At 39.0% G+C, this 12,500-nt stretch overlaps 2 long non-coding RNA genes across 3 annotated transcripts in view; one reads left to right on the top strand and one right to left on the bottom strand.

Annotated features, from left to right (window-relative positions):
* LOC141377620 (uncharacterized) overlaps positions 1–6,132 on the top strand; it is a 269,344-nt gene extending 263,212 nt beyond the window's left edge. For both annotated transcript variants that reach the window (XR_015508019.1, XR_015508017.1), the window contains one exon: positions 6,002–6,132. This is a non-coding gene — a long non-coding RNA (uncharacterized LOC141377620). The remainder of the gene's footprint in view (positions 1–6,001) is intronic.
* Positions 5,292–12,095, bottom strand: LOC147834074 (uncharacterized). The gene is made up of 4 exons (XR_015508094.1): positions 11,864–12,095; positions 7,583–9,323; positions 6,412–7,370; positions 5,292–6,283 (listed from the first exon to the last, which is right to left on the bottom strand). It is a non-coding gene; the product is annotated as an uncharacterized LOC147834074 (long non-coding RNA).
* Between the last annotated feature and the right edge of the window lie 405 nt (positions 12,096–12,500).

Below are 12,500 nucleotides of genomic sequence, written 5' to 3'. Positions count from 1 at the left end.
ATATATATATATATATATATATATTATGCATTTATTTATTCAATGATATATACATGTATTAATATTACCCTTATTAATAATGATATTATTGCAATAAAACTAATAATGATGATGATGATGATGATATTGATGATCTGTGTTATTATACTAATAAAGTAAATTAGTATTATGTACATTTTATTAGCACATTCATATCATTACTACTGATGATGATAATAATAATAATAATAATAATAATAATAACAATAATATTAATAATAATAATAATAATAATAATAACAATAATAATAAAACTATTACTTGACATTAATATTATTAATATCAATATCAATGCATTTCTATTCATCAATGTCATAATATAATCATCAGACCTATTTAATCTCACAGAATAACACTGTCAGTTTTAGTCTCTCCCAGACTTTTTTCTACATCTGCTTATGGTTAGTGGGTGTTCATTTGTTCATCAATGCAATGACATTTTCATCTGTACGGATGACAAAACAACATGGTGTGTTTTGTCATTGTTGCACGATTCGTTTCTACTATTTGAGAGTCACAACTAAACATGCACTGGTGTATTCCTGGAGGACAAGCATAAAGCAAAGCTCAGAAGGAGACAACCTGAGCAAACTTCAGCTGATATCGACTATCTGACACAGCAGAGAAAAATGCTCTCTATTCAGACATGAGTAACACCAATAAAAAATAAGGAAGCCCCATAAAGCTTTAACAACTCCTCGCTGGCCGGCACTGCATTCGCTCGCTTGCCTCACCACTACTTCTTCTTATTTTTTAAGGTAGTCAGAATTACTCACCCTCCTGTGAGTTTTGTTTATCTGTTTTAAATATTCCCCAAATGATGTTTAACAGATTCAGGGATTTTTCACAGTATTTCCTATATTATTTTTTTGTTCTGAAGTTTCCTTAGTTTTTTTTTTTTTTTTTGGCTAGAATAAAAGCAGTTTTTAATTGTTTTAAAGCCACTTAAGGTAAATATTATCAGCCCCTTAAGCAGTATTAGTTTTGTCTCCAGAAAAAGCCACTGTTATTGTAACGCTGGGGAGTGACACTTACAACAGAAGGTAGGATCCAAATGCAGGTTTATTCACAGTCAGGCAAGCAATAGTCAAATCAGGTATGAACAGGTATGTGCGGGCAAATCCAGAGTCGTAATCTAGGTACAGGCAATAGGTCGAAAGGCTGGTGGCTAAACAGGATAACAAGGATACAAAGCTAGGTTCAAACACAGAGTAACAAGACAGGGAGAAACGCGTTGTAATGTCACTTAAAAGTAAACAAGACTCTGGATGGGTTCATGGATGGGTTCATGAATGGCTTAAGTATGGTGTGTTATCAGTCTTTGACAAGGTTCAGCTGGTGAGTGTAATCAAGCGAGATGAGTGAGCAGGCGTGCGTGTTTGGAAAAAGTGCATGTATGAATATGTAGTGAAGATAATAGCAACAACACGAAAAAAAATATATATATATTAATGATTACACCAACAGTAATTAAATAATAATAATAATAATAATAATAATAATAATAATAATAATAATAATAATAATAATAATAATAATTGTTTTCATTGTAAATATTACCATCATCATCATCATCATCATCATTATTATTATTATTATTATTACTATTATTGTTACTATTATTATTATTATTATTATTATTATTATTATTATTATTATTATTAGTAGTAGTAGTAGTAGTAGTAGTAGTAGTAGTAGTAGTAGTAGTAGTATTGTTATTTCTTCTTCTTCGTCGTCTTCTTTTTTTCTTGTTGTTGTTGTTACTGTTGTTGGTGTTGTTGTAATTATTATTATTATTATTATTATTAATAATAATAATAATAATGTTAATACTACTACTACTACTAGTAATTATGATGATGATGATGATAATGTCCTTTGTTATTATACTAATAAAATAGTTTAATATAGCACACGTTTTTATTAGCAGATTTATATTATTTCTACTGATGATAACAACACCAAGAATAACAAAATAATAATAATAATAATAATCATAATCATAATCATAATAATTATTATAATAATAGTTGTTTTTGTTGTAATTATTATTATTATTATTATTATTATTATTATTATTATTATTATTATTATCATCATTATTGTAGGTGCTGATAATAATAATAATAATAATAATAATAATAATAATAATAATAATAATAATAATAATAATAATGATGATCTTTGTTATTATATATAGCCCCCTTTTTTGTTTAACGTAGAGGTTTTTTCAACACATTTCTAATCATAATAGTTTTATTAACTCATTTCTATTAACTGATTATTTTATCTTTACCATGATGACAGCTCATAATATTAGACTAGATATTCTTCAAGACACTTCTATACAGCTTAAAGTGACATTTAAAGGCTTCACTAGGTTAATTAGGGTAACTAGGCAGTTTAGGGTAATTATTTAAGTTATTGTATAATGATGGTTTGTTCTGTAGACAGTCTGGGAAATGCGGAAGTGAAGTTCATGATAGTGGAAACCAGCGATCTCCGGAGACCGATCGCTGGTTATCGTCACAGTTATACAATGACTTGCCCAATTACCCTAACTTTACCCTAGTTAACCTAGTTAAGCCTTTAAATGTCACTTTAAGCAGAATATTAATACAGTGGTTTGCAGTTTTGCAGATTTTTTTGTGCAATTTGACATGCTTTTTTACATTGCGTTGTGCATCCTTATTGGCTGTAGACCACTGTCAATCAATCTCTGTGCCGTGTCTTCTGTACAGTATAGAATGCTTTCTGCTTGCCAAATAACACAAATCTTCAAGCACTAGCAGTGTGACTCTGAAGTGCTGGACTGTACAGCAGGGAAAATAAGTATTGATCATATTGTGTTTTTATTTTTTGGGAATAATATTTCTAAAGGAGCTGTTGACATGGAATTAAAGCAGATTTTGGAAAAATCCCAATCAATACAAGCATAATAATAAAACAGATCAAAGGAATCTGAAGAATGAGTTGTGTGTGATAAGAATATAATGACACAAGGAGAAAGCACTGAACTACTGAAATGTGCAACCCAGGCTCATTCAAGAGTTCACACTTATCATGATTTATACATAGCTTGTTTGGCATGCTGTCCCGGGAGAGAGCCCTGAGCTCAAGGGATCCTCGAGCCCAGGGCTCCCCCCCTTTTGCAGGGCGAGTGGAGATTGAGCTCAGGTCTATCTCAAACTCCCCCGCTGCTGAGGCCAAGGCGAACTTCCTGAGAGTAAGACATTATAAAAAAGGTTTGGGCTTATTTTATCTATAATATAGAACACATTTGGATGGTGGGAGGAAACCGGGGAACCTGGGGGAAACCCACGCGGACACGGGGAGAACATGCAAACTCCACAAAGAAATAACAGATGGCTCATCGAGGACCCAACACCATTGGTATTCTTGCTGTGAGGCAACAGTGCTAATCACTGGGCCACCGTGCCGTCCATTCTGGATAAAGGAGGAAGAAGGGGAGGAGGGGGGTTTCTTCCAGACGAAGATAGTTGTAGAAAGGAAATGAGGATATATATATAGTGATTTGGGATCCTTTGATTGGAGGATCATATTTAGCTAATGTAGACCAGCTGGGTCAATCATGAGCACATGCTCCTCTCTAAATTAAAAACTCTCAAAACCTAGCCCCGCAGACAGATTTATGCAGGTTTTCTTTTTCCTGAATCTGCGAGAGGCTGCTGTGCGCACTTTTTTGCGTCTCGAATGCATCTCGGGAGCACGCGCCGTTCGCGCTCGCACTGTTCTGTTCTCACTATCTGTCCGACTGACTGAACGATAGACCGGCCAATCGGCCGACCCAGCCACCGTCCTCCTCCTTCCCTAAACCCAAGTGACGATTTACAAAAGCCATCCAGAAAAGCAAAAGTCCTCGTCCGATTTTGACCGCGTTTTTGGATTTAGCCCCATTCTTGCCCCGTCATGAACTCGTTCACTTTTATTTTTTTGATTCTGTTTTTTATCTTACCTGATTTCTGGAACCGCTCTTCCCCGGACTTGAACCCGGTCGTCGCCGCGGGTGGCTCCTCCTCCTCCGGGACTCCACTCCGCCGACGTAACACTACAAACTAAGCGGACAAACTGGCTGCAACGGGAAAGCCCTCCACAGAGAGGTGAGCCATCAGCCGGCAAGCGCAAAGAAGAGGAGCAATGTCACACCGCCCCGTAGTTTTTCCTCAAAAAAACAAAATGCCGTGGGTGGGGCTGTGTTGGTGTGGTAATACGGGCTGGTGTGGCTACAGTGCCAGGGCTGATTTTTAGTCCCAGTCCGCCCCTGACCCTTAAAGCCAAGGAATGCGTTCACCTTGAGGACCTCATCTCTGTTCCCGAACGCAATGACTTCAGTTTTCTCTTTGTAACAGATAAAGTATGTAGTGAATGTACTGTCATCATGGCTAAAATAAAAGAAACCAGTTAATAGAAATTAAATACTAAAACTATCATGATTAGAAATGTGTTAAACACAAATTGGGGAAAACATATACACGCAGGGTTAATAAGTCAGACTTCAGCTGTATTTTGAAATGTCCGCAGAGCTGAGTTGATTAATTTACACATGGCTTGTTGTGGAGAAATGCTGAATGCGATAAAAATCTGCGGACGGGAAACTCATGCGGCGGTGAAGCCATTCCGTTTCATTAGGAACTGCAGCAATGCCTCATTACCTCCATTAATCTATTAAACAAAGCATTTTGAAAAGGCAATACGCTTCCTGTAATAACTCCTCACAGCTTTATTATGAGCAGGTTTGTTCAAGGAAAATACTTTGTGTTTTTAATTTGCTCGTACACGTGGGTGGTGTTCGCTGACCCTGCTGGGGATTGTGGTTATGAAATTGAGTTTAATCATTTGGTTTCACAAAATAGTTGAAGAATATTTATATATTTTACAAAACAAGTCTTAACTTGTAATGTTATTGCAGAAAAGTTTACTTGGCGAATTCTCTTTAATGAGTAAATGCTCAAAAAAAAAAAATGTTTTGAGAGTTGTTTTTACCATTGTGTCCATTTTTTATTAATGACATTTTAATCAAATTTGATGCATAATAAGGGTGGCATGGTGGCTCAGTGGTTAGCACTGTGGCCTCACAGCAAGAAGGTTGCTGGTTTGAATCCCAGCTGGGTCATTTCTGTGTGGAGTTTGCATGTTCCTCCGTGTTGGCGTGGGTTTCCTCCGGGTGTCAGTCCAAACACATGCGCTATAGGTGTCAGGATCCAGCCCTTACAGCCCTGTCACTCGTGTCTGTGTTGAATGTCTCTTTGTTTGTTTTGTGTATTAGCACATGGTTGTCTCTTTTGTTGTGTTGGCCATGTGCTCCCCTTGTCCTGCCTCCTTGTTTTCCTATGCCTCGCCCCCTTTAGCCCTTGTTTTTCTAATCATGTTCATCTGTTCCTCTTGCTATCTACTCCCTTTATATTGAGTTCATTTTCCACTTTTCTTTGCCGGTCGTCATACTATCTTTTGTGTTCTTGTCGGGGATCTTGTTTAGTGCTTGATAGAGGTTTCTGATATAGTCTAGTTTTGTTTCTTTTTGTCTAGCCTTAGTTTAGTACTAGTCTTTTTGATCTTTTTCTCAAATTGATTCATCCTTTTAATTCTGTTTATTTATTTTTCTTCTTTCAGCAAGGTGGCTGTCATTTTCATTTTTTCATTTTGTTTGTAGTTTAAGACTAATTTTGAGATTTCATTTTGCCATTTTTGTAATCCTCCATCCCAGTCTGGACCTAGTTTTTGTTAGTTCTTTATTTTTTTTAGTTCCTATTGTTGTGTTTTGCTTTCTGTTTTATTTCTAGCTATAGTTTATTTTGTTCGCCCTTTTGTTTTAGTTTTTAGTAGTTTTATTTAGTTCTTTATGTTTCATTTTATTTATTGTGCTCTATTTCCCCCCTCCTAAATATTTGTTTTGTTCTAGTTTTTTGCCTGCTCTTTTTATTTATTTTTTTTGTCTCCCCAGCTGTCCAGTCCTGCTGTGTTGCTTGTCACTTGCCTCCTGATTCTTCGCTGGTTGTGGATCCCCTTGACTTGATGTTTCATCTGTTTGCCACCCCTGTCCTAAACCGGAGGTTCGGCTAGCTACTTATTGACTGCTTGGCCTGAAGTTTGCCTGTTTCACTCCCCATAAGTGAAACCAGGCTGTTTCACTCCCCATAAGACACTCCCCTCTGTATCATCCTGAGTCTCCTCCCCTCACCAGCCTGTTCTCCTGCCATCACCCTTCACTATTGTGTGGACTGTCCTTCTGCGTTGCCTTGTTTACCTCCTGTAAATAAACCTTGTGTTCTCCTGTCTATTCTGCGTTTGGGTCCTCCTTGACAACCGTGACAATAGGGGGATTGATGAACTGAATTGGCCATACTGTATGACTGAGTGTGTGTTACGCCTATGACGTTGTTCAGTTTGGGTACTGTTGATAGGTTTGCCTTATACTTTAATTGTTATATATGGGATGTAGGTTTTATTTTATTTGGTATTGACTGTGTTCAGCACGTTGGGCAACGTTGTGTTGTAAAAAAATGTGCTATATAAATAAACGAACTGACTGACTTACTAAAAAAAAAATACAGATGTTTTTAGATTTGCCTTATTCCACAGTTCACACATTACTGTCTGGATAGTTTCTGTCTTCTACTTATGGTAAAAAGGCAAATTGGTCCAACATTCCTGACCATGATTGTAACAGGATGTGAAGTATGCACTGACAACAGGGAGTGCGGATCCAAACGCAGGCTTTATTAAATGGAATTGTGGCAAGCAATGGTCAATACAGGAACAAACACATGTGTATGGGCAATCCAGAGTTGTTATTGAAATTACAGCCAAATGGTTAGAAGGCAAGCAGCATACACGAATGATCAAACAAAGCAAAGTTTCAAAACATGGATGGCAAGGAAACTGCGTTGTACTGTTCACTATACAGCTAACAAGACTCAATGACAATGTGTGTGTTTGAGCTGTTTATGTAGTCCATGAATCAGTCTGTGAGCAGCTGTGAGAGGATAATCAGTGGAGACTTGGGGCAGGTGTGTGTGTGTGTGTGTTGCATGACTAAATATGTAGTCCCTATAGCAGCAGATTTGTAGTTCTCCAGAAATCTGCATGGGCTAGATTGCTGGTGACTGTGACAATTATCACCAATAAAGCCTAGAAAAACCAACACAGGCTCATTCTAGAACGTAGTCCTGCGGACATTTCTGGAGACCGCGAATTGCATAGCCGGAGATACGTATGGCTGCATTTAATTTTTTTTAAGCGAACGCTACGAGGCGGTGTGATGCCATTCCCTTCCGCGCTTGCCGGCTGACCGCTTACCTCTGTGTGAAGGGCTTTCCCGCAGAAACCAGTTTGTCCGGTTAACTTGCCGTGTACGTCGGCGGACTTGAGATGCAGAGAGGAGCTGACAACGACTGGGTTTGAGTCCGGGGAAGAGCGGTTCCAGAAATCAGGTAAGACAAAATAATAATACAAAAAATAAAGTGAACAAGTGAATAACAGGGTGAGAATGTGGTAATATCTGAAAACATGGTAAAAATCAAACGAGGGCGTTTCTTTTTCTGGACAGCTTTTTTTTTTGTAAATTGCTGGTTGGGTTTAGGGAAGTAAGCGGGGGTGGGTCAATCAGTAAAACTGCTTGAGTTTAGGGAAGGAGGAGGAGGGTGGGTCGGCAGATTGGCCGGTCGCCCAGTCAATCAATTAGCTAGTCGGATGGACAGACGTTCGACAGCGGCCTCTTGTGGGTTACCGCGAGAACGGCGTGGACGGCGCTCGTGAGAGATGTTCGACATGCGAAAAAGCGCGCATAGCGGCCTCTCGCGGATTCACAAAAACAAAAACTGCACAAATACATACCTCCCGGGATGTATTTCGTGGTCTCCAGAAAAGTCTGCAAGACTACGTTTTCAGAATGAGCCTGGGTTGAGAAAAACAGGACATCAGTATATTGTAAATTAATAGGTTCAAATATTTCTTTCCAGTTATCAAAGAAATAATTTGTTCTTTCATTTTAGTGTTGTAATTATTAAATTGTTTTAAATTTAAGATTGTAATATTTAGATCAGAGTAAAACCCATGAAGGGTGGAAAAACATAGACTGGTCTTGCCAGGTGTCCAGGTGAAGAACGAACTCAGCAGACCGCGAGGACAGAGAACACACCCTGTGAGAAATGAGATGCTGTGTTCTTCCCTGGTTCGTCTTGATGGTCACATGACCTTAACACGATTTTACTGGAAAATCATTTAATCATTACTGCATTCTTACAATGATTTATTGTTTTCCCTTTTTAAAACGTATACTATGCATAAAGACCTTACAAATATAATTTGCACAATATAAATAAAACAGATTTTAATATGAATTTCAGCAAATAAACACTCTTAATGTGTTTATTCCCTTATTAAAATTTTAATGGTAATGTTTACTTTTACCGTTTCATTTAGGGAAACTTCTGATATAAATAATTAAATCTCTGAACTTTAATAATAAATCTAAATAAAATGCTGCGCTTCCCACCTCCAGTCGCAATGACTTCTGGGACTTCCAGAGCGAGTTCGGTGCTCCAGTCTGCATCAGTGCGTCCTCGATATCAAGATCACCTCCGGGAACTTTCACGCATCCTCTGTTCTTGCGCTCTTGAGTTTTGGAACTGAACTTTGACAGCGGATGATGACATTACACGAGGACGCAAGACCACTGAAGAACGCATATTGAGAAACAGCAATTTTGTATATGAAACCCCGCCAGTCCTAAGCCACCCAACCCGCTATGAACTGGTATCGAACCGGCGACTTTCCACATGGCAGTTAGTTGGCTAGGCTAAAAATCTCTAGCGTCTGTAGCTAGAGCACCTTTAAAGGTCAAAGGAGTGAGGTTTACCTGCACAGCACTTACTAGGTGGCCTCCGTTACACCCACCCCCCTAAACCTCACTCCTATATGGGTCACGGCACCAACCTAACCCCGCCGGGCATACACTACCCAACCCACTCCGAGCTGGTATCGAACAAGCGACCTTCCGCATGGCAGTCGGTTGCTCTAATAAGGAGGCTAAAAATCTCTAGCGTCTGTCGCTAGAGCACCTTTAGAGGTCAGAGGAGTGAGGGTTACCTGCACAGCACTTACTAGCTCGCCTCCGTTGCATATACCTGAGTCTCCACTTTTGCCATGGACTCTTTTGGCTTTAACAAACTTATCCCTCACGTTTTTCCAAACTTTTCCACGGCTGTTGCAATTTCCAGCCAAGAATTATTGGTCATCTAGTTCTCCCTATGATCACACATGGACTTAGGGCTGGGCGATTTTTCCGTTTTTTTTTTTCGATTAATTCGAATTTACGTTTTGACAACGATTTAATTTTATATTAAATCGAGAATCGCGATTTTAAAAAAAAATATATATTTTTAATACATTGTAATGGCAGTGGCGTAGCGGATGGGCCCGCAGGGCATGCACCGCGGGGGGGCCCCGCGTGATTAGGGGGCCCCACGTCGTCGCGATTTTTAATAATTGAAAATCCAGGAACCGCAATAATCAAACTCTTGGGAACAACTGTGGCCGGAACCAAAGTTTACAGGTCTGTGTTCTCTGAATTCTGCTCAAGCGGTGGACTACTTCATTCTGATTGCTTGCCGCCGAACCGCGTCATAGCCAATGAAGACGCGCCGCTGTTTCTAGTTAAAAAATGAATGACTTCTGGCTACTTTGACGCTCTCGCCACTTTCGGTTTGTGATAGCTCCTCAGTTTGTGAAGGATTCCCCGCGTTGTCACGCCACCCCGCCTCCTTTCCCCGCTCCTCAATTTGTGACATAGATATATATACACTAGATATCGCATAGGTACCCTGAGCATGCGTCAATAGCGCCGCCACATTGGTACAGTGCTCCCAGGACAAATGTCATTCAACCGCACTAGTCAGGACATTGTTATTACGTGAAGATGCTCGACTTAAGCGCTGTCTACGAGTGTAGTAACGAGAAAACAAATAAAACAAAGCACAAAGGCAGAACATTTCATAGGATTAAGTTTTTTACGTTTTTGTATGTTTTGAAATTTGTGCTAAACAGGTCACTTTATTGATAATAGCTATAGTCACTTACTGCATTCACCATAAGGCAAAGTAACACCAACTCGCACTAAACACTCGGTTTATGCTAGGTTTGTTGAATAAAATCAGCAAACAATGCAAAAGAAATATGACAAAGAGATGCTGCACTGCCAGAAACTTATTATTGTCGGCTAACGAACGAGTCGTTCATAACAGAGATTCATTCACAAATGAATCGCTCCCTCTGTCAGTATGAGAAGTGAAAGCAGGAGAGGAGGTGTGTTTCAGCACATGATTAGATCAAATTTAACAGGGAGAGTGAATAGTACATTTCTGTACACACAAACACAAGCTTTTTGTCAGGAATGCCCGTGCGATAAGTGATCCATCAATGTAGAAAAGTGGTCAAATAAACATTTTCATAATTTAAAAAAATGCATACTAACATCCAGGAAAACTCCCGATCATAGATATATATGTATATATATATGTATATACACCTCCCCCCCCCCGCTTCTACTTGGGGGCCCCGTCGGTGATCCCTGCAGGGGGGCCTCCGCATTTTGCGCTACGCCACTGTATAATGGCACCAATGTGCTTTGGTTCACTCTCTGCATGAAGCAGCTTGCACACCCGAAGCGCCGCACGGCGCCACGCCGCACCACGCAGCACCATGGAATTTAGAATTCTAAACAGGTTTCTATACACACACCAGCGCCGCCCAGCCATGATTCAGATATTTTAGCCGCTCCACAGAGGCCATCTGATTAGTTTAATGTTAAATATCATGTGAATGTGCGCGTCTGGTGTGTGATAGTTTAAACTGTCATGTGTGTGCCGTGTCGCGGCGCTTCTGGTGCACGACCTGCTTGACTGCCTGTTAAAGCGTGAAGTCATGTAGGATTTTACTTGTTGCATTAGTCTGAGTCACGTCTGTGTGGATTGTCAAGACATTCCCTCATCAAGTCGATAAACTCTATCTCAACATGTATGAAGGATGTAAAAGCCTGCCATGTGAAAAACCGCGCCGATCTTTTGGTTTGAACACGAGCAGAGTTGAGCGCCTGTAGCAGTGAAAGTGAAAGTAGCCGCCCACATGACGTCATTTAGCGGACCTAGTTGAAAACCAGACAGATCAGGCAGCATAATACAGAGAGTGGAGCAAAGCGCATCAAATGATTGATATTTAAAAGGGGGAAAAGAAAAATAGATTAAATATATTATTTTATGTTAGACACACATCTGGTGCTTGTATTTGCTCCTGCTACACGTCCACAACTCCACACATTGGGTTAAATTAAGCTTTACAGTCTCCATGTTCAGTTCTTTTCTTCCACTGTATCTTATTAAGAAAAAGGCAGCAACAATATAACCTGACATTCAATCAGAAGACAAAGTCAAAGCCGAGCTGACATCCAATCTTTCCTAGACTCAGCAAAACTTGCAATAAATACCTCTGAATTCCTGCAACTGCAATATTTACACAAATATTTCTTATTCAAATCTTCAGCAACGCTGTTCAACTCGTGAATTTGTTTTACATTTATTTACACCTTGACCGATTTTTGTATGACATGAATTAAAAATACAATGTTCCTTAACCAGATGGGTTTTCAAGTTACTTATAAAGAGAATGTTACTTCAGTCATGTTGTTGTAATGTTTTGAGAAGACTAGCAATACAATAAAAAACAAAATCGAAATCGAAATCGTGAATCGGTCAAACTTTTTCAAAATTTTTTTTTTTTTTTTTGCCAAATCGCCCAGCCATACATGGACGGATCATAAAGATGTCTGTACAGGCATACCTATTTCGGACAATATTCGGACATATTCAACTCAAATCAAACGTGGCACCACGTGAACTGTTCGCTCGAGTGTCAAAAAAGATTGTTGGAATCATGTCACACGCACTCACAGCAAACCTCAACAAACACAGCAATGAGGTCATAATTGTTGCTTGTACTCAAGTGAACTAGCGGACGCGTCAAGTATAAACCAGGCTTAAGGTAAAGAAAAATTAATAATATTTGTTTTCTTGTTTCATGCAAAATTTGACTGAATTTGCAAAGAAAAAAGTTGAAATAATTTAGAAAACTATCTTTGTATTTTCAGACAAAGAAATATCAAATCGATGCATGCATCAAAACAAACATCACATATAAATAAGATAATAACACGGACCTACTGTTGTCAAGAAAACAGTTTAATCCTAAACCGCAGCTATTATAACCATGCGCCTTCCACTTGTCAGAAATCAACCCAATGACAAAGTGATCAAAACAAAGAGGCCTCATTACTCCATCAGATCTGAAGCTGAGAAACAGCTCTGCACCGTTCACCTGTGAGTCCAGGAATAAAAACACAAATGTCATTTCATCAGCTGAAAAGCCGTATCAAAAAACTAATGAGAACA

This window comes from Danio rerio, chromosome 14 (assembly GCF_052040795.2).
Source record: "Danio rerio strain M-AB ecotype USA chromosome 14, GRCz13ab, whole genome shotgun sequence".
Lineage (NCBI taxonomy): Eukaryota > Metazoa > Chordata > Actinopteri > Cypriniformes > Danionidae > Danio > Danio rerio.
This window is presented reverse-complemented; position numbering and strand designations above follow the sequence as displayed.